A 21544-nucleotide genomic window follows, 5' to 3' on the forward strand; every position below is an offset into this window, starting at 1 on the left:
GGTCCATGTGTTGGTTCCAGATCTGAATAAGAGGAGAATGTGCTAGAAGGCCCTTGGCAAGTAAATGACTCTAAGCTTCTCTCTGAAATAAAGACCTCTCTTTTGAACACCAGGATTCTCCTAGTGATTTTGTCTAGCTATGAGTCATGTAAGACTGCTGTCTCCAAAGAATTAATGTTGAGCATCACCCAAAGGAAAATGGAGGGGTGTATTATACATGTGAAAGGAATGCGACACATTTCAACAAAAGGATTAGGAAGGGGAAGCAGTATAAAAATGTCGTTTGAAGAAGTATGATGAAAAAAGTCAACATTTATAAGTGGTGAGAGGAAAGGAGACCTAGTGGACAGCCCCCATGCTCTACAAGGATACTTGAGATGTTAGCAGAACCTGAAGAAGGCCCCTCCCAGCATGGTGAGTGGACCCTCTGATGGGATGGATTAGAATACTACAGAAAGGGCAGGAAGGGTACAATCTTCATCCTTACAGAGAACATCCAAATTGATGAAATCACAGATTTACTCTAGTATTTCAGGGTCTGTCTCTTCCCCCAATGTTGTATACATTTCAAGGAAAGTTTTACACAGAGAGTTGGGCTATACATTGGTGGAGATTCTAGGCACATAATGTACCAATGGTGGGGCAGGATTGACTGTGTCACAAGGTCACTGACAGCTAAGTCACTAGTAACACTTTCATGGCCCTTCCCTACCCTTTCACCTGTTCCCATGCTCACAGTGATAGCACCTTTATGGTCAGAAGTCATAGAACCTTGGCAGATACTATTGCTGTTGTTCAATTGTGTCCAGCTCTTTGTGACCCCATTTGGGGTTTTCTTGGCAAAGATCCTGGAGTGGTTTGCCATTTCCTTCTCCAGCTTATTTTACAGATGAAGAAACTGAAGCAAACAGGGTTAAGCGATTTGTCCAGGGTCACATAGCTAGGAAGTTGAGACCGGATTCGAACTCAGGTCTTCCTGACTCCAGGCCTAGTGCTCTCTATCCATTTATCCATCTAATTTCCTCTTGTACAAAAACATCAAAATACAAATCAAAGAGATCTAAGAGATTGTAGGGATGAAGGCATCTGCGCATGGTCATGGTTAGTTTATAGTAGAATCAGGTCAAGGACCGCAAGCTCCTTTTCTCCCAATCCAGTACTCTTAGAAACAACCCACTCAGGGTTACAATTGAAAAAGACTTCAGTAAGAAGCAAGAACCCAACTATCCCAGTCCCTCTGCATAAGTCTTCTCCCCTTCCCTGGGCAATTAACTCAATAATGAATAGCTGGCTACCCTACTGAACCTTTAAAAAATACATATCATTAATTCAGCTACGATATGTCCTGCTGTTCAAATGAGCTCAGTCCCTGCAGTCTCCCCCTTCCTGCTTTGTCTGGGGGCCAGTGATGAGCAGTGGGGTTTCTGCTCAGTCCTCTTGCAGTTATGTTCGATTAATCAAAGAGTAAGCTAAGAAAAGATATCCTGCAAGTCGCCAAAATGTCAATTTCCTCTGATTACTCTTTAGAGCGGGGCTCTTTGGAGTCATCGAGATTTGGTGCCTCCCTAAATTCTTTCCAAAGCTTGTCATAGGATGTCAGAAGGCACCTTGGGGTGGACAGAAGAAGGGCAGCTGAAATGTAAGCTGTACGATGCAAGTTTTACAGAGTGTTTTCTAAATATCATCTTATTTGATCCTTACAACAGCCCTGTGAGGGAGGCACGACAGGTATTACTGTCTCCATTTTGCAGATGAGGTTTGATCTAGTTAAGGTGTTTATCCATGCTTACACAGCTTGTAAATGTCATGTTTGGGATTTGAAACCTGCCCTCCATTAGTGCTGTACATTGTGCTTTCACTCTAGATTGCCACCTATTAATGAATCAAATGGCATTTATTAAACAACTACTATGTGCCAGACACTGTGCTAAGTGCCAAGGGTAAAAACAAAGGCAAACCATAATAAGGACAGTCTAACGGAGGAGACACCATGCAAACCACTACATCCAAGCAAGTCCTAGATGGGTTAAAGAGGGGGAGGGGGTAGTTCTAGAAGTAAGGTGGGATTAAGGAGGACTGGAAAAGGCTTCTTACAGGCAGTGAGATTTCAGCATTCTGGGGAGGGGCGGCAAGGGGATGAGGAGTGGGGAGAGCAACTTGATTGAATAGAAGGCATAAGTAGAGAACTGGGGGAAAAAGCCCGGAGATGTGAGTTGGACTTGTTTGTTTAATACTTTTGGCCTTCCAATGAGACCTGGGCTTCAGTATCTTTCTCTATTAATAGAAAAGAGAAATACTTGAATTTTCTACCTAAAAGTCTTACCATGAAAGGAACCCTCTGACTTTTGGTTGATGCTATAAAGATCACTGATGTGAATAATCTTTAAAAATGAGAAACTTCATGCCAACTTAGGGTATTATTCTTTACTGAAAGAGGCACTTTTTTGGCAAAAATAGATATATATCGTTAATTCTTGAAAACACATTTTCTTATAGCAGTAAATGTGATTTTCTCTCTCTATACATAAAAGCTTTATAACACCAGGTCTAGGCCCATGTTCAGAGCATAACACAATTGACCACTCTTGGATTCCATTCTGGCTGACCATTGGTAAAGAGATTTGGGTGTGTAGAGTACTATGCAATTGACTGCTTGTCAATAGGCCTCAGTCAACCTGAAAATAGTCATTTCAATGCAGAATTTTAACGTCCATAAACACAGTTGTCCTTAGTCATAAATAGAGCAGGAGCCTGCCTGCATAGAGTGATTTCAAGGTCACCAAGGAAAAACCACTTGCCCCCAAATCTTTTCCTTAGCTGTCTGCAGGCTGATGCCTGACATTCTTTCATTGGAGGATATCTTTTTATTCCTCAGGAACAAATAAACCTGAGAATATGATGTCCCTCAGCATAGTACCCCCATCCCTCCTTCCTGAAAGGTAGATGGTAGTCCAGAGATTGATGCAGGTATAGGAACAACAGAACCTTTCCTGAGAGTAGCGTGAATGGTGAGGGAGAGAGACCACTAGGGATGGAAAGGCAGGAAGAAAAGGAACACTCAAAATGTTATTCTTTAATATTTATGGTCATGAAAACATCAACAGAGACCTCTGAGTCACTCACTCTGTTACTGATAAATCACATTCCCAGGCAGGAAGGGTGACTTATCCTAGGACTGTTTTCATCACTGTTTCAGAAGCTCAGGAAAGAGGAAACAATGGTGGACCTGGTGGCTTGGTTTTCATGGCCATGCCTCCAAATGGCATCGCATAATGTATTGGAAAGAGCATTGGACTAGACTGGGCTTCCAAAGACCTGAGCTCTAGTTTGGGCCCCAACTCTTTTTTATTATGTGACCTTGGCCAAGTCTTTGCCCTTATGGAGTTTCAGTACCTCTGCAAAATAAAGGGGTTGAACTGAGCATGGTGGCACACGCCTGTAATCTTTGCTACTAGGGAGGCTGAGACTCATGGATCTCTTGAGCTCAGGAATTCTAAGATGCAGTAAGTGGGGAAATCTGATTGGGAGTCTTCCCTAAACCCTGAATCAAAATGGTAAACCTCTCTGTGAAAGTGGGCTGTGTGTGGGGGAAGGGAGGCAGAGAGGAGCACCTGCCCAAGGAGGGGGCAAACTGGGAAAGGTAAGAAATGAGTAGGTCAAATCTCCTGTGCTGATCAGCAGCTGGGAGGGGCCTCAGAACACGGTACGACAGAGCTGGGATGGGGCCTTAGAACACAGAATGTCAGAGCTGGAAGGGGCCTCAGAACACAGAACGTCAGAGCTGGGAGGGGCCTCAGAACACAGAATGTTAGAGCTGGGAGGGACTGTAGAACACAGAATGTTAGAGCTGGGAGGGACTGCAGAACACAGAATGTTAGGACTGGGAGGGGCCTTAGAACATAGAATGTTACAACTGGAAGGGGCCTCAGAATAAAGAATGTCAGAGCTGGAGGGGCCTTAGAACAGAAAATGTCAGAGCTGGGAGGGGTCTCAGAGCAGAGAATGTTAGAACTGGGAGGGGCCTCAGAACACAGAATGTCAGAGCTGGGAGGGACTGTAGAACATGGAATGTTCAAGCTGAGAAGAACTATAGAGGACATAAAAGCCAACTCCTTTAATTTTAGAGGTGAGGGACTGAGGCCCCAAGAGGAAAAGTCTCTCTCCTAATCACATATAGCAGATTAGCTGCAGAACCAGGTTTAAAATCCATTTCTCCTGCCTTCTAGTCCAGTGTTCCTTCCCTTCCATGGGGGTTTTAAGGAAGATAACAAGAAAATGTCAGATGTACATTTCAAGAACCAACAATTCCATATACATGAATCAGGAAGAGCAATAATTGCCTTTTACCACATGGACAAGAACTCGGTGGGGAGCAAGGCAAGGTCCATGAACTCCTACAGCTCATGGCTATCACTATAAAGAGAAACTACCTGTCAATGGAATAACTTTGAGAGAAATGTCTGATATTGGCAAAGCAGGCCTTTCTTGAAAGTTATCCAAGTGAATGACCCCTCCAGAGTGAAGAATGACCAATAAAAACTAAACAATCATTGCAAGGGAAGAGTGGCTTTGAAGATACTGTCGACTCTATTAATCAAGGGAATGAGCAACCGTAAATCCAAGCAGGAGGGAAATGAGGATCTTCATAGAGAGTGACTCCATTTTTATTAGGTTTCTGAAGACGGGTGTTATCAACGGTAGAAAGTGAAAAAATGCTGGCTATGATCAGGAGCAGCTGAGAGGAGCCGAGGGCTTTTATTAGGGAGGACACAACTCTGGCTATAATATATGGTGTCTTTTCATCTGTGCTACAGGGCCATGGGAGGTGAAGTAGAGAAGCTGGAATGCTGGAGGTTGGCCAGAGGGCCTAGAAGCTGGTGGTCAATTGGGAGGTGAGGGTCTGGAGTCTGATTATATGCAGTGGGCTTAGAAGCTGGAGGTCAGGAGCCAGAAGGACACAGGAGCTGGGCAGGAGAAGTGATTGGAGACATTGACAACCAGACCTTGATGCTGAGGGGGCTATCTGACCTAGCCATGAGGTACCAGACACGCTCAATCCCAGGTATGGATGCCTGGCAGCCCAGCTGTTTTAAAGTTTCCAGGGTCACATCCTGCCCCCCTCCAGCCCCCTCCCGCCCCCACCATTTTCTCTTGCAACTGGATCCTCTTTGTTTCCGTACTGATGATGTCTCATGTTATACTTGTGGTTAAATGGAGAGATGTGGGTTAGTTAGCATATGCAAGTTAAGTGGATTTAGAGCTGGGGGCAAGGTTAGATCAAAAGTGCAAAGATATTATCTCTGTCTCTCTGTTTCTCTGTGTCTCTGTATGTCACACACACACACACACACACACAGAGCAGTCCACCTCCCATCACTAGCCATCCCCCATGCCTAGAATGCATTCACTCCTTGCTTCTGTCTCACAGAGTCCCTCTCTTCCTTTGAAAATGCAGTTCAAACAATGCAGTTCCACATGAAGCTTTTCTCAATACTCTCCCTGACCCCTCACAACTGCTAGCACCTTTTGTCATCAGACTTAATTACTGTGTATACATTTGCAGTTTTTTTATTTTTTATTTATGATATATATATATATATATATGTATGTATGTATGTATGATATATTTACTCCATGCAGATGTAAGCTCCCTGGGAGTAGACACTATTTCATTCTTTGATTCTTTCATTACAGGAACAGCTAAGTGGTACAGTGGATAGGGTCCTGAACCTGGAGCCAGGAAGACCTGAGTTCAAATTTAGCCTCTGTGATGGATTTGCTGTGTGACCCTGAGCAAGTCACTTAACCTCTGTTTGCTTCAGCTTCTTTATCTGTAAAACAGGGGTAATTAATAGTGCCCACTTCCTGGGGTTGTTGTGAGGATAACATGAGATAATTTATAAAGCACTTTGCAAACCTCAGAGTGGTATATAAATGTTAGCCATTATTATTACCTATATCCCTAGGACCTAGAATAGCGCCTGGCACAGAAATTCTTAATCTCTCTCCCTCTCTCCTGCCTCTCTCTCTCCCTCTGTGTGTGTGTGTGTGTGTGTGTGTGTGTGTGTGTGTGTGTGATGGACCCCTTTCACAGTCTGGTGAAGCCTAATGAATCCTTTCTCAGAATAATCTTTTTAAATGATTAAGGGAAATTCAAAATTTTGGTTACAGGCTATGAAAATAAAGATGCAAGTTTTTTCTCATTCAAATTCACAGACTCCATGAAATCTCTCCATGGACCTCTGTGGATACCATGTTAAGAATCTCTGGTCTGGCACATAGTAGGCACTCAACAAATACCTGTAGAATGATTGACAATGGATCACTATTTAGAAACTAGCCTCCAGTGGAGCAACTCAAGGATCTGTCCTTTGGACCTATGCCTTTCAACATTTTTTCAGTAACTTGCCTAAAGATATAGATGCCATGCTTGTCAACTTTGTGTATATCACAAGGCTTGGAGGGTTAGCTAATTCTATGGATGACAGTCAGATTCTAAAAAGAATGGACTGAAGCAAAAAAAGTGAAACTCAACAGGGAGAAATGTAAAAATCTACATTTGGGCTTGGAAAATCAACCCTGTAAATACAGAGGTGAGAGATGTGGTTTTCGTTGTCCTCGTGAAAAAGACCTGGGGTCTGAGTGGACTACAAACTCAATATGGACTAATAGTGCCGCATGGCAGTGATAAAAGTCTGTGCTTTCTCAGGTTACATTAAAAAAGGCATGATGTCTAGAATAAGGAAGGTGACAGGACTGCTTTACTCTATCCTGGAAAATGGTATCCAGTGCCAGGTCCATAGATATAGAATGGCTGGTCAGAGATAAGTTAGAATATATCCAGAGAAGTACCCAGAGTATGATGAGAGTTCTGGAAATAATCTCATGCAAGAATTATTTGAAGGAGCTGGGGCTGTCTGGGCTGGAGAAGAGGAGGCTCCAAGCAGGACATGATAGCCACCTTCAAGTATTTGAAGGGTTGTCAGATGAAAAAGGAATTAGATTTGTTCTGGTCCTCTGCAGAGGATAATGAGTAGAAGTTATAAAGCAGAAAATGTAGGTTTGATGTCAGGGGCAAAAACCCCTAACAATAAGGACTGGCCCTAAGTGGAAGGTGATACCCCAGGACATAGGGGTTGACCCTCATTGGGGGAATTCAGACTCATTAGCCGTGTTGTAGAGAGGTGGTCTGATTAGATATGGCTGGGCCATGTGGCTTCTGATGTCTCTCCCAGCTCTGAGACTGGGATTTCCTGGATTAAAACTGGCATGCCTCTCATGACAACATTCTGTGTAGATGCTGTCACTTCTTGATCTGGGTCAGGAAGGTACAATGACAGTGGTTCTAAGAATGACCAATGGTGAGTGGCCAAACATTACATATGTGATTTTATACACACATTACATACATTATCACATTTTCCCCACACAACATTCATAGGAGAAAGGGCAGCCAACTCTTTCCAACATCACTTTATAGACAGGGAAACTGAGATTCAGAGAGGTGAAAGTGATTTTTCCTAAGGTCCCACAGCTAGTTATGGAAAGGGCCAAGACTGCAGCCCAAGGGTGGGTTCTCTTTCCATTTCCATCCTCTTGGAGATGCTCAAGAATGGTTCCCCTCCCAGGATAGAAAGATGCCCAGTGGGACTGGACCACAGAGTACATGCTGTCCTAGGGCAGCCTCCAAAGCTGTTTATACATTGGTAAAGTTTGTCTTCCCCCAGCCCTAAATAAGGAAGCTTTCAGAGGTTCAAAGTAGAAAGAACTCCTGTAGTTTCAACCTGCTGCTTGGTCCTGTTCTTCTGAATGACCATTTTATTCACAATGGAGAATGCAATGCTTCCCACACATCCAAAAGAGCCCCAAGGAAGGACAGGAAATTCACACAGCCACAATGTGGTTTCATTAGCTGTGCTGCCCTGTAGTAGAGAAGCAAGGAAACTGGAGTTATGAAGACTTGAGTTTGAATCTGGCCTCAGACACTTCCTAGCTGAGTGACCTTGGGAAAGTCACTTAACCTCGTTTGCCTCAATCTCTTTATCTGTAAAAAGAGCTGAAGAAGGAAATGGCAAACCACTCCAGTATCTTTGCCAAGAAAACCTCAAATGGAGTCACAGTCAGGCACAACTGAAAATGACTGAACAGTTATAGATAATTATTTTCTGTAAAATGAGGCTCATGATACTTAGACCACCTCACAGAGTTGTCGTGGAGAAAACACTTTGGTAGCGAGCATGATCATTTGTTATGTGACTTATTAAAATTACTGTCATGATTGAACATGACCAGGTACTCTGTGGCATAGACAGTAAGTGCTAGGGAAGATCGAGAAGAGATGAGGTCCATGGGGGCTGGTGTAGTAGGGAAAGACTTCACAGAGAGAGGGTGGACCAAGCTGGGCCCTAAAAGACAAACGTGTCTTGGATGAGTGGAAATGGCAGCCTAATTGTGGGGCTATAGTACTCAGCACAATATGTGGCATACAGCAGGTGCTTAATAAATGATGGTTGACTAACTTGGAGGAATAACACAGAGGCAGAAATGAGCAAGGTATTTCTGGGAAGAGACTAGCCTGCCTAGAGCACATGGTTTTTGAGATGGAAAGAAAAGAAATTTGGGGGGATTGGTAGGATGTGTGAGTGTGTCTGTGTATTGTGTATTGTGTTAAGGACTGTTAAGGGGTCCCCTGAACTTGTCATTTTTTTTTCATCAGTACCAAGTCACTTTATTGGGATGTAAATGGTGGTAGTTTTTTGGTACAGATTATGAAAAGGTCAGATAACCAAAATATGCATGCACTGAAAGACAGCAGGAGTCACGCCCACAGTTCCCAGGTGTGGGGGAAGCCAGGTGTGGCTTAGCTCTCGTTGTCACTGGATCCAAGGGTGTGCTTGTCAAAAAGATATTCCGCCATGCCAGAATCGGGGGCCCCCATTTTGCGCAGGTTGGTTACGTGATCACCCAGTTGTTTGATGGACTTTACCTGTTCGTCCAGGTAGTGGGTTTCGATGAAATCACATAAATGGGGGTCATTCTTGTCAGTTGCCAGCTTGTGCAATTCCAGTAACGACTGATGGACATTTTTTTTCCAAGTGCAGAGCACACTCCGTTGCGTTCAGTCCTCTCTCCCAGTCATCTCGGTCTGGTTTCTTGATGTCCTGCAGGAAGATGCGGCCCCCGCGCTGGTTCTGCAGTTTCATCAGCTTCTCAGCGTGCTCCCGCTCCTCGTGGGACTGGTGTAGGAAATACTTGGCAAAGTTCTTCAGCGCCACGTCATCGCGGTCAAAGTAGTAGGACATGGACAGGTACACGTAGGAGGCGTACAGCTCCAGATTGATCTGGCGGTTGATGGCGGCCTCCGAGTCCTGGTGGTAGTTCTGTCGCACCTGAGAAGGGGACGAGGTGGTCATGGCGGCGGCGGCGGCGATGGAGGCTGACGAGGAGGCGGGAGGAGGCGGAGGCGGCGGCGACGGCCGGGGGGGCGGCTGAACGAGCGGCTGCTGCTCGAACGGTAGGACGGAAGAAGTGTTGGTTAGTGGAGGTGAAGGTGGAGAGGTGGCTAAGGGCGGCTCCGGCCGGGAATCGAGCAGCGGGTTCCGTTCAAGCACTGTTGAAGCAGGAAACCACAGCGACTCCCCTTCCCTGCGCTTCTGGCCTGAATTTGTCTTTTTGATTGCCTGTTGACGACTGGGGGAAAGGGGCTAGATTATAACAGACAGCACTTGGATTTGACATGACAGGCAGTGGGGAGCTATTGAAGAATCTTGACCAGGAGAGTAACCTGAAGAAAAGCACAGTTTGAGGATAGTCTGCCTGTCTAGGTGGGGGGAAGTTGGGTGAGCGAAAAGGAGAGAAAACAAGAAATGGAAGAGGAAGGTGCTGACATCTAAATAAATGCTCCAAGAAAGATATGATGTAATGCAGTAGATTTAGGGTCAAAGGACCTGGGTTTAAAGCCTTGTAACCTGTGTGATTTGGGACACATTTCTTAACCTCTCTGGGCATCTATTTCTTCATCAGTCGGATAAGGAAGATTGAACCACATAACTTAGAAGATCCTTGCCAGCTTAAAATCCTAAAATCCTCCATTCCTTCCCGTCTCCTTTTTTAGTGTGTGTGTGTGTGTGTGTGTGTGTGTGTGTGTACTTGTGCTCATGAAAGGAATACACGCTCTCGCTCCCTGCCAGATGGAGGCCAACAGGAAATCACGTTTTTGATGAGGCTGATGTCTCCAGGCAGCCAGAGACTGTGTGTCACTGCCCAAGGTCCTTATCAGCACGACCCACTCTATCAGTGGTTGAAGTAATGAAAGTCGAAGAGAAATCTGCCCGGAGCCCAGCCTTATAGATGCTGTTGATTGTCGGAGCCTGGGGAGGTAGGGCAGTGGAGGGAGGACCCCTGTGGAAGCTTCTAACCCTCTGGGTGCTGAGTCAATGGAAAAGGGAGTTGTCTGCTCATCCTCCAGGCCCAACTACTGACTCAGAGAATCTGAGATGGAGAGGAACTTTAGAAGTAATCGAATCCAATCTTCCTCCTAACACGGGAAGAACTTTGACAGCATCCCTAAAAATGGTAAGCCAGCTTCTGCTTGAAAACCTCCAGTGAGCCCACTCCCTCCCAATAATATCTCGTGTTTTATGGTATGCAAAAAGAGCACTATGCTAACTATTGGGGGTACAAAAACAAGCAAGCAAGATAGTTCCTGCCCTCAAGTTTACCTTCTACTAGGGGAAGATAACACATCAAAGGTGCAAAGTAGGGTGGGGGTAGGAGAGTATGAACTCAGCAGTATGGCTTGCAGATGGATGTAAAGAGGACAGTGGGGCCAGTGGATAATATGAAAGCTTACCAGTCAGAGCTTAGGGTGCAAAAGTGGGAGTCTGAGTTCTGGTGGGAGGAGGAGAAGGCCAGCGTAAAGGTAGCATGGCTTGGAGATGTCTGGGAGGTGTGCAGCGATGATCCCCTCTGCCTCCCCACTCTCAAGTTTTCTTTCCTCCAGGATGAAGATAGAACAATTCCATTTTTCTCAAATGCTCTTCACATGAGAGTTTCTAGACAATCCCAGTCACTATCCTTCACATGTGCTCCAGCTTGAAAATGACTCACTTACAATATATTACTCACCATTTGACCCAGTCTGATCAAAGTAAAATATGAGTTTTCACTTGTGTCTAAGCACTCTGATCTCTGTGGAGACATTTCCAACCTTGGTTTAGGGTTAGATGATCAAAGATGTAGAGTTAGAAGGAATCCTTAGAGTTCACTTTAGAAATCACCTTGTCCAATTCTTTCATTTTACCAATGAGGAAACTGAGCCCCAGAGTGGGGAAGGGATCTGCCCGGGGCCACACAACTTCTTTATTTATTTGTGTTTGTGCCTAGTCTTGCCAACTCTCAATTACATTACACTACAGCATGCCTTTCAGTTGCAAAAATGGAAAGCGAAATGATCTTTGGACTGGATGAGTCCCAACTATTAAAATGTAGTCTTCACTTGATGGATGCCACGGATAGGCTTGTACATGAGTGAAGAGGCAAAAGGCAACAGAGGAGTAGCCTTTTAATTAACATTTAGCACAGGTCTGATGTCTGAGCCCCATAGCCCTACAGATGTACCTGAGTCAGAAGAGGGCACATCCACCACTCTATGATTAACACGTGACAACATATTCAATTAAGATGGGGCAAAGGATACATAGTTCTGCTGTAGAAGAACAAATCCCTGAGGGGATAGGTAGCATTAGACTAATGGTCATCTCAATGATCCTCTTGGTAGCAGGCTTCCTGATTTCTAAGTTTCAAGCTTCTCAGACTGAAACTCCCACTTCAGAACTCAGCGTCTTTCTCATGCCCATTACCATGTACATCCCTTATAACCAGTGCATGGAATGTCATTGTGACGTGGAGGCAGTATCATTGGATTAGGAGGTAAGAGACCTGAGTTTACCATTGACTCTACCACTTACTCATCCCATTTCCTTGGGTAGTTTATATTCCTACCTTGAGCCTTGGCTTCCTCTTTTTAAATAAGGGAGGTTATACTCGATGGTATCTAAGGTCCCTTTCAGTCATCAAATTCTTTTCTATGATGAAAAAGTGCTATTGAAGATGCTGTCCTGCTTATTCTAAGCTCACGCTTTTTGGCCAATGTTCCCTTGAGATTATTTCAGTTTCAATCAGACAATCACACTCTCTGAAAGTCAAGTGTTTGAGAGCAGAATCTAGTCTTTCAATCAAGCAATTTAATACACATTTAATAATATGCACAATCATAAATATGCATCAGGGTAACTGGGAATAAATGAGCAGCAGTTCACACAAATTACTGTAATTAATATCACCCTTAGATAGCCCCAAACAAGAAAAAAAAGTTTATTTTCCAGTTTTCGCTGCTTGCATGGTGAGTTTTCCACTGGCATTTATAAATAAAGGACTTCAAGGCTTGTAGACTTTAGACTTCCATTACCTCATTTGATTCTCATAACAACGAGGTGAGGTAGGTGCTAGTCTGGTATTTCCCAGGACTTGGGTCAGATTCACAGTTCTGTACTTTGCATATCCTATTTTTTTCTCTGATTTTAAAATCTGAAAAACATATGCCTTTTTCTGATCTCATAGGACTTTTCTTATTCTCCACAATCTTTCAAATATCACCAAAATTTCAGTAATCACATTGGTCATGTCTTTCAGTACCTGAAAATGACTTGAATTCATCAAGAACAGCTAAGTTGTTTTCATACTATCTCTACTTATCTTGAGTATCATCGACTAAAAGTCATTCTTCTTGGCAGAGAAGATAGATGTCAAGTAAGAGTTGAGTAGTTCTGCCTTCTCTCTGTCAATAGTTATCATTGTCCCATCTACTTTGAGCAATGGGACAATCTTTACAAATCTCCTCTTTCTCCCAATATGACTACCCTAAACCCTCTTTATGTCCCTGCCTCAGCTCATTCTCATTTGTAGCACCCCTGGGACTATTCTGATAGGACCATGCCTCACTTTTGTAATTTTCTTCTGTGACTTTCCCTTACTTATTTCTATACATGTATATTCTTTTTTATTTTTAAATTTTAATGTTTTTCCCAATTACATGTAAAACAATTTCTAACCTCTGTGTGTGTGTGTGTGTTTTAACAATTTTGAATTCCAATTTCTCTCCTACTCTCTCTCCCCTCTCCTCTTATTGAGAAAGCAAACAATTTCATAAGGGAGCTACATGTCCATGTATACTCTTAAAATTAAAGTTAACTTGGTGAATTTTCGGTGGGTTGCTTCAGACAACTCCAATTTTTCCTCTTCATTGGAGTTGTTTCCCGTTGAGTTTTTAGAAATTTATTCTTGAAAGTTTCCCATCCCTCCCAAGCAGATTATCTTTGCCAAAATTTGGTTCTCTCTCCCTTTCCTCCACACATTTTGAGATGTACTCCCCTAAAATTCAGGGTAAACATCAGATGATACCTGGCTTTCCTCTTCTCTGTCACAAACTCCAGGAGGCTAGGGTTTGGAGAGAGTGTGTCAGTGTGTTGCCAGAGTTAAAGAAGTCTCAAGCGTATGGCCAGAGTTGGGGTGGGGTCAACGTCTGCATAGCAGAGAAAAAAGTCTAATTGGCCAATGGCTGTGGTCTTGGCCTCAGTAGCAAGGGGTTCTAACTACTGAATGCTAAAGCCCTCAAGAGTTCTTAACCTTTTTTTGTTTGCCCTGGACCCTTTTGACAGTGTGGTGAAGCCTACAGATCCCTTTTCAGAATCATATTCTTAAATGCACAAAATAAAATACGTAGGATTACAAAGGAAACTAAGTGTGTAAAAACTTCAGTTATCTATATCTACCTCTCTCTCATCTATCTCTTTAGCTCTATCTCTCTATCTACCTATCTCTTTCTATCTACCTACCTATCTCTATCTCTATCTATCTATCTATCTATCTATCTATCTATTTTTTGGAACTCTTGGTGTAGGAGAAGATGACACTGTAAGAAGGAGTGTATAAGGATTATAGACTAAGCCCAACCGTTACATTTGACAGATGAAAAAATGAAAGCCCAGAGAGGTTAAACTATCTTGCCTAAGGTCACATGGTAAGTACAGGGCAGAGCCAGAGTCACCGATGTTCACAGGTCTAGAGCTGGAAGGGACCTCAGACACCAAATAGCCCAACTCCCTAACTTCATAGAAGAGGAAGCCTAGACTCAGGAAGGTTAAGTCATGGGCCCAAGGTTACCTGGGTAATGAGCAATGAAGGTGGAATTTGAACTCAAGTCTTTTGACCTCCAAACCCAGGTAACCCTTTCCACCATGTAATCATTCCTTTGGCAAAGTTAGTGATAGTGACCCCACACTCAGGTTTAAGTTGAGCAATTCCAGTTACAAAGTACTACACTGAGAAAGGGAATAAGTATTTTTCTCTGTATTTAACAGAGAGACTCACAAGACTTTAGCTCAGTTTTTACAGATGAGGAAGTTGAGGCTCACATTGGGTAAATGACTTACCCAAGGTCACATGAGTATGGGGTATAGGTGAAACTCAAACCCAAGGTCTTTTGACGCTGAGTCCTTTGTTCTTTCTGCTCATTCACACTAACTCTTAATCTGGGACATCTGGGAATGGACATTTAAAGCCCAGTTTCGGCTTGGCCACAAAAAGCACTCCCTCAGCTCTGAGAACGCCTTCCATTCACATTACATTTTTACTGATCCCCACCACACACCATTAAGTGTAATGCTTTCAATTATGGTTCCCAAATACGCATTTAATTTCAATTCAACAAGATGGTTCCAAGTTAATAAAATTCAAAACAGCAAGTTCATCAACTGTGTAATAGTTAACGTCTCCAGTACTGAGCAGAGGCATTGCTGGAATTAACAGCTGTCTTATCACATGCAAATTAAATTCAGCCCCGGAAACTTCATCTCTTTCCTGGGCCCACCTGGGAAGATCAGGGCTCTGGTTTTATGAAGATATGCATGGGAGGATATCATTTGGGGCCAAGGTAGAGGGAGGACAATCCACTCTGAGATCTCAAGGAAAAGCCAGGGGAGGGGAGCGGGAAGGAAGACAAGAAAATCCACTCAGTCTGAGAGTTCAGACTCGGAGACAGATCAAGAGCCAGAAGGGTCCTTAGTACTCTCTCATTTTACAGATGAGGAAACAGAAGCACAAAGAGGGTGACTGATTTGCTTAGAGTCACAGAGATAGGTAGTAAGTCAGCCAGTAAACACTTATTAAATACCAACTATGTGCCAGGCACTGTTCTACTCGCTGGATTTGAACCCAAGGCTTCCAGACTCCAAAACCAGCACCCTGTCCACTATACATCACAGGTCAAGGTTTCTGGCTTGTCAGAAGGTAAAAACAGAACATTGCTGTAGTCTCTGAGCAGGGAGCGATAAGAATGATAATAACCCACACCTAGGATGTTGGAGCTGGAGACAGAGGAATCTGTCTGGGTTAGAATCCAGGCTCTGCCCGTCACTGGCAGTATGACCTTGGGCAAATCACTGAACTTGTCTAGGGCTAAGTTTTGTGGTCTACAAAGAGGAAGGGAAAGGGAATAAGCATTGATATAGCTCCCCTTATGGGCCAGGCACCATACTGAGCGTTTTGATAAATATTATTTCACTTGAAGACTCACAACAACGCTGCAAGGTGGGTGTCCTTTTCTTCACATCACAGTTGAGGAAACTGAGGCAAACAGAGTTAAGTGACTTGCCCAGGGTCACGCAGCTAGTAAGTGTCTGAGGCTGGATTTGAACTCAGGAAGATGAGTCTTCCCGACTCCAAGTCTACAGCACCACAGTGGAAGATGAACTCAGGTATTCTGAAGCTAAAGGCCATTCATGCTCATTTCACTGCCCCAAAGCAGGCCCAGAGAGAGTAAGATACATTTTGGAAGTTCACTAGACCTGAAGTCAGGAAGATCTGAGTTCAAATCTAGCCTCAGACATCTGGGCAAGTGACATAATCTCTGTCTGCCTCAGTTTTCTGTAAAATGGGGATAATAATAGTGCCTACCTCCCAGAGTTGTGATGATCAATTATAAAACATTTAGCACAGTGCCTGGCATACAGTAGGAGCATAATAAAAGCTTTCCCTTCCTTCCCTCCTTTCTATCTACTCCACTGTGTTACCCCTTATCTGTATACTATACAGGATAACAATATTTACATCACCAAAGTGCTTTGTAAACCTTCAAGTGTGACAGAAAAAGGAGAGGTTATTACCAAGAGTCATAGAATGCCAGCATGGAAAGGGAACCTGAAGGCTCCTAGCCTAATCCCTATTTTACAGGTTGGGAAACTGAGATCCAGAGAGTAAAAGTGATTTGACCAGGGGCTCACAGTCAGTTGGTGGCAGTAGAGGGACCAGACCTAGGGTCTCAAAATGTGGCCTAATTAATTCCCATTGAATCTGAAGAAAACCTTCTAGACTATAAGCTGGTGATGGCAAGAAATAGAATTTATTTACATTTTAAGTTTCTCCAGCATCTCCCCGGGTGCTCTGCACAGAGCAGGGGCTTAAAAATGCTTTGGAAAGTTGAACACTCATCAACTCAATGATTGTTCAATGATCATCCCTATGCCAATGACTCCCAGATCTATTTATCCAACTCTAGTCTCCCTGGAGACCTTCAGTCCTGCAGTGCCAACTGCCTATGGGACATCTGGATCCCATAGGCATCTCAAACTCAACCCATTCAACAGCCTTTATTAAGGCAGCACCATCCTTCCAGTTACACAGACTTGCAAATGCTCTGGGCCTCAACTTTATCTGTTGTTAAATGCGGGATTTGGGAAGAATCATGGTACCATGGAAAGGGATTAGTCAATCAATGAGCATTTATTAAGTGCTTTCTGTGTGCCAAGTACTGTCCTAAGGGGCAGAGGGGGTACAGTGTAGGGGGGCCAGACAGTGCAAAGGAGATGGCAGTAACAATTGGGGAAAATAGCAATTCAGCCTGTGTGGTTGAATCATAGACTGCTTGGATGGGAATAAAGTGTAAAAAGAGTGGAAAGGTAATAGGAGGCAGGCTAAGGGCTTTAAATGTTAAATAAAAGACTTTCTGTTGGAGGTAATAGAGAGCCACTGTTTTATTGCGGAAGGGATGTGATGCGGTCAGACCTACAGTTTAGGAAAATCACTTTGACAATTGAGTGAAGGATGAACTGAAGTGGGGAGAGACTTGTGACCCTAAGACCGATGGGAAAGCTATTGAAATGGTGAAAGTACGAGGTGATGCCAACCTGTACAAAGATGGAGACTGTTTGACTAAAGAGAAGGGGATTTAAAGGTGGGACATGAAGGTAAAAAATGACAAGATATGAGAACAGACCTGATACGTGTGGTGAGTGAGAGAGGAGTGGAGGATAACGCCAAGGTGGTAAATGTGGACAACTGGGAAGATGTTCTCGACAGAAAAAAAAGTTAGGAAGAGGGGGATGTTTTGAGAGGAAAGATAATGAGTTTTGCTATGGGCATATTGAGTTTGAGATGCCTAGAGGATGCCCAATTCAATAGTCACAGAGACAATTAGTGATAAGAGACTGGAGTTCAGGGGAGAATTTTGGGCTGGATATATAAATCTAAGAATCATCTGACTAGACATGATCGCTGAACCCATAAGGGCTTATGAAATTTCTCAATTATAGTAAGTGCAGAGGGAAAAGACTAGAGGGGCCAGGAGAGAAGCCTGGGTGGGGGGATACCAGTGATCATGACCTGGATGAAAAGCCAGCAAAGGAATGGGCAAACACACAGAGCAATGTCATGAAAATCTGGAGAGAATAAAAGTATCCAGGAGCATAGGGTGATCTCAGAGTCCAAGGCTGAAGAGAGGACAAGAAGGATGAAGATTAAAAAGAAAAGATTCTTCCCAATGGCAATAAAGAGATCACTGGGCACTTTGGAGAGAGTGGTCTCAGTTGGATGAGGTTGGAAGCCAGATTGTGGACGGTTTAGAAGTAAGAGAGAAGATGGAAAGAGGAGACACCTAGTGCTTGGGGGCGGGGTGGGGGGCGGGGCTGTGAAGTTCCTTCTGCCTCTAGGTCCGTGATCTGATGAACAGATCTCCAACATTTCTTCAAACTCTAAATCTCATGAACCTATGAATCAGGTTAAATTATTTTTTGTTGTTGAATCCAACTTTTCATGACCCCATTGGGGGTTTTCTTGGCGAAGATACTGGTTTGTCATTTCCTTCTCCAGCTCATTTTACAGATGAGGAAACTGAGGCAAACAGGGTTAAGTGACTTTCCCAGGGTTAAGTGACACAGCTAATAGCTGAGGTCAGATTTGAACTCAGGTCTTCCTGACCCCAGGCCCAGTTCTCTATCTACTGAGCCACCTAACTGACTGGCCCTGGGTTAAATTATACCATCCCACAAATTACCTATTCACCTTACTCTTGGTTCCTGAGAGTCAGAGGTACATTCGTGCTTGATGCGTAAGATTACAAATATTGGAAAGATCACCTATCCAGCCTCCTTCTAACTTTCCTGGGTTAGCTCCTAATTTTACACTGAGTAGCAGTACTTTTCACTGGAAGATGAAGAAGAGTGGGTCAAATGCCAGAACCAGAGTCAGAGGCCCTGGATTCCAATCTCAGGCCTACCTCTTCCTATAGCATGGATGTGACCTTGAACAAATGACTTTCTTCCTCTCTTCATCAAGGGACCTACAACATCTCTTCCAACATGACGATTCTATGATTATCTAACTAACCCAGTGTCGTAGTTATCTAATCATAGAGCCAAGAAGACTTAGAGGGCTTTGAGTACAACCTCTCCATCTTACAGAGGAGGAAACTGAGAAACAAAGAAGTTAAGTATCTTAATCACTAGTAAGAATCGTAGTGTGCAGCCAGGTGGCTCAGTGGATAGAGCACTGAGCTTGAAATTAGGAAGACTCATCTTCCTGAGTTCAAATCTGGCCTCAGACATTTACTAGGTGTATGGCAAACACTTAACCCTGTTTGCCTCAGTTCCTCATCTGTAAAATGGGCTGGAAAAGAAAATGGCAAACCACTCAAGTATCTTTGCCAAGAAAACCCCAGATGGGGTCATGGAAAGTCAGACTTGACGGAAACTACTCAACAGCAACAATCTGAGGTGGGGCTTGAGCCCCATTCTTCTTGGTTCCAAGTCCAGTACCCTATCCACTATACCATATTGAGAACACAGGTTAGGTCTTAGTATTGCATGAGGTCACAGTCGTCACTAGCATTTCTAGTGCCCAGGACAAGCTAAAGGAGGGAAACAAGGAAGACCCAAAGGGAAGAGAGACCCAAAGATATCTCATTTGCTGCTGGGGAGGCTGCTACCTATAGAAAGAGCTGGGAAGAGTTCAGCTGGGATTAGCTTGCCAGGTAGAGAAAACCACCAGTCGGTAGCTTTCTGTGTTAACTAATAATTCTGGCTAAGCTCAAATGTTTTAACCTGATGAAGGAGTGCAAGTGTTCTCAGTGCCCCCTAAAAGTAAGTGCCCTGGGGCCAAAGCCTCATTTGCCTTACCCTCATTATGGCTCTGCCTGATACACTAATACTAGGGCCCCAAGATGTACTGATTACCCCCAAATCCTTCCTCTCAGGGTTAGAGCCTGGCATTTCATGGCATGCCAACACACAGGGAAAGCAACCTTCTCCACCCAGCCAGCTCAAATGGGCCCTTAACTCATTGTGTTGGTGGGCTGCAGCGACCACAGTGATTGCAGTTTAAAGCCTGAATAGCCGAGGTACCTGCTGAGTTCCTCCTTACCTTTCCTGCATCGCTCAATAGAACTGCACAATTAGGAACCAATCTATTACAAGGCAGGTTTGCAAGGGTCCAACCTTCTTTCCATTTTGACAAAGCTCACTTGCATCATCAGGCCCATTTTAGGAATCGAGATAATAAAAGCAAATTAGCAATGATTTCAAAAGGGGGGAAAACCCACCGCCCCAAGCCCCACCAAGCCAACCTTTTTCATGGTTACCAGGTGTACAAAGCAATTTTCCACACAGCGATTTCCACTGTCGCTGCCCACCCCACCCCCAACACCGCCCCAACACATACATACGCACACGCTTTGGAAAACGTCTGCATCCGCCAGAGGCATTGGCATCGGCAAGGAAATGAATTTCCCTCCGAAGCACATTCTTACAGGATGAATTGACTGAAGGCAAGAACTCATAATTGCCCATTACTGAAAAAAAAAATTGCAGATAAAAATATCTCCCAGTTTTCATCCACGTTTCCAGCTGAAAATTGCTGGGAAAGATGTTTTTGAAAAGCCTTCATCGCTAAGCATATAATTACCAGGTCCCTGAACAAAAAAAGAGAAAGAATGAACGAACATTCTACTCTGTAGGGGAGAAGGACCATGGTGCTAACCCCTGTGGCATTTCTATAAATAATATTACCCTAAATGTGCTTTTATCCCCAGGTCAAATGCAAAGCCCAAATGAAACCACTGGAACCCTACAAAGTTAGCACTAGAAGGCATCAGAGACGACAGAATGCCAGGGCAGGAAGGACTCTTAGGGCATAGAATGTCAATGCTGGGAAGGACTTTTAGGGCATGGAATGTCAGAGCTAGGAGGGGCCTTTAGAGGATGGAATGTCAGGGCTTGAAAAGATTTTAAAGCATGGAAAATTAAGGCTGAGAGGAGCCTTAGGGCATTCGATGTCAGAGCCAGAAGGGATCTTAGATCCCAGACTGTCGGAAGTGGAAGAGATCTGGGAGCATCTGCTATCAGAGCTGACAAAAAACCTTAAAACACAGAGTATTGGAGCCAAAAGGGAATTCAGAACACAGGATATCAGACCCTGACTAGATCTTACTTAGAACATGGAATTAGGGAACCAGACGGCCCTCTTAAGATCTTTCAATGTGTTGAAAAAAGCCGGAGCTGGGATGGATTCTAGGGTACAGAATCACACAATTTCAGGGTTGGACAAGACCCTCAGTGGCCATTTCATCCAACACATACTGGGAAAGGAATTCCAATTGTAACATGCCCTACAGGAGGCAATCCTGCTTCTTTGACAGACTTGCCATGAGGGAGAGCCTGCTACTTCCTGAAACAGCTCATTCTATTGAGGGGCAGCTCTAACTATATTTTTTAAATGTTTATCACACAACAAGCCCACATTTGCCCCTTTACAGCTTCCGCTGTTCCTGGTTCTACTCTCTGGGTCCAGTCCAGTATCTCTTCCTTGTGAAATGACAGATTTAGAGATGGAAGGGACCCTTGAGATTGTCTAAAGTAACTTTTGCCTCAAAGGGCCATTTATAGAAGACTCTCCTCTTTGGTGAATATTGATTACTCTGTGCTCTGAGCCTTTGTGAGGAACAGAGTTGGTCAGAGCTTGAGAGAAGAAAGCTGGTCTTATGGCTTCCAGCTTCAACAGGGAAGACAGTCTTCTTTACATCCCTGAAGGGAGAGAGACTCTGGGAAGAAGGCAAAATGCTCAGAATCTCTCTTGGTGATTCCTTTCAAATATTTGAACTCAGCTTACATGCCTCTCTCCCCTACCTTCTCTTCTCCAGGCTAAACATTCTAAATTC

General features: G+C 43.9%; 1 protein-coding gene and 1 pseudogene across 1 annotated transcript in view; both read right to left on the reverse strand.

The window, feature by feature from the left end:
• The window catches only part of GRIP2 (glutamate receptor interacting protein 2), a 406943-nt gene that overhangs the window by 124068 nt on the left and 261331 nt on the right, over positions 1 to 21544 (reverse strand). The window lies entirely within an intron of this gene.
• LOC118831419 lies at positions 8702 to 9446 on the reverse strand (annotated as a pseudogene).

The sequence above is a fragment of the Trichosurus vulpecula genome, chromosome 9 (assembly GCF_011100635.1).
Source record: "Trichosurus vulpecula isolate mTriVul1 chromosome 9, mTriVul1.pri, whole genome shotgun sequence".
Lineage (NCBI taxonomy): Eukaryota > Metazoa > Chordata > Mammalia > Diprotodontia > Phalangeridae > Trichosurus > Trichosurus vulpecula.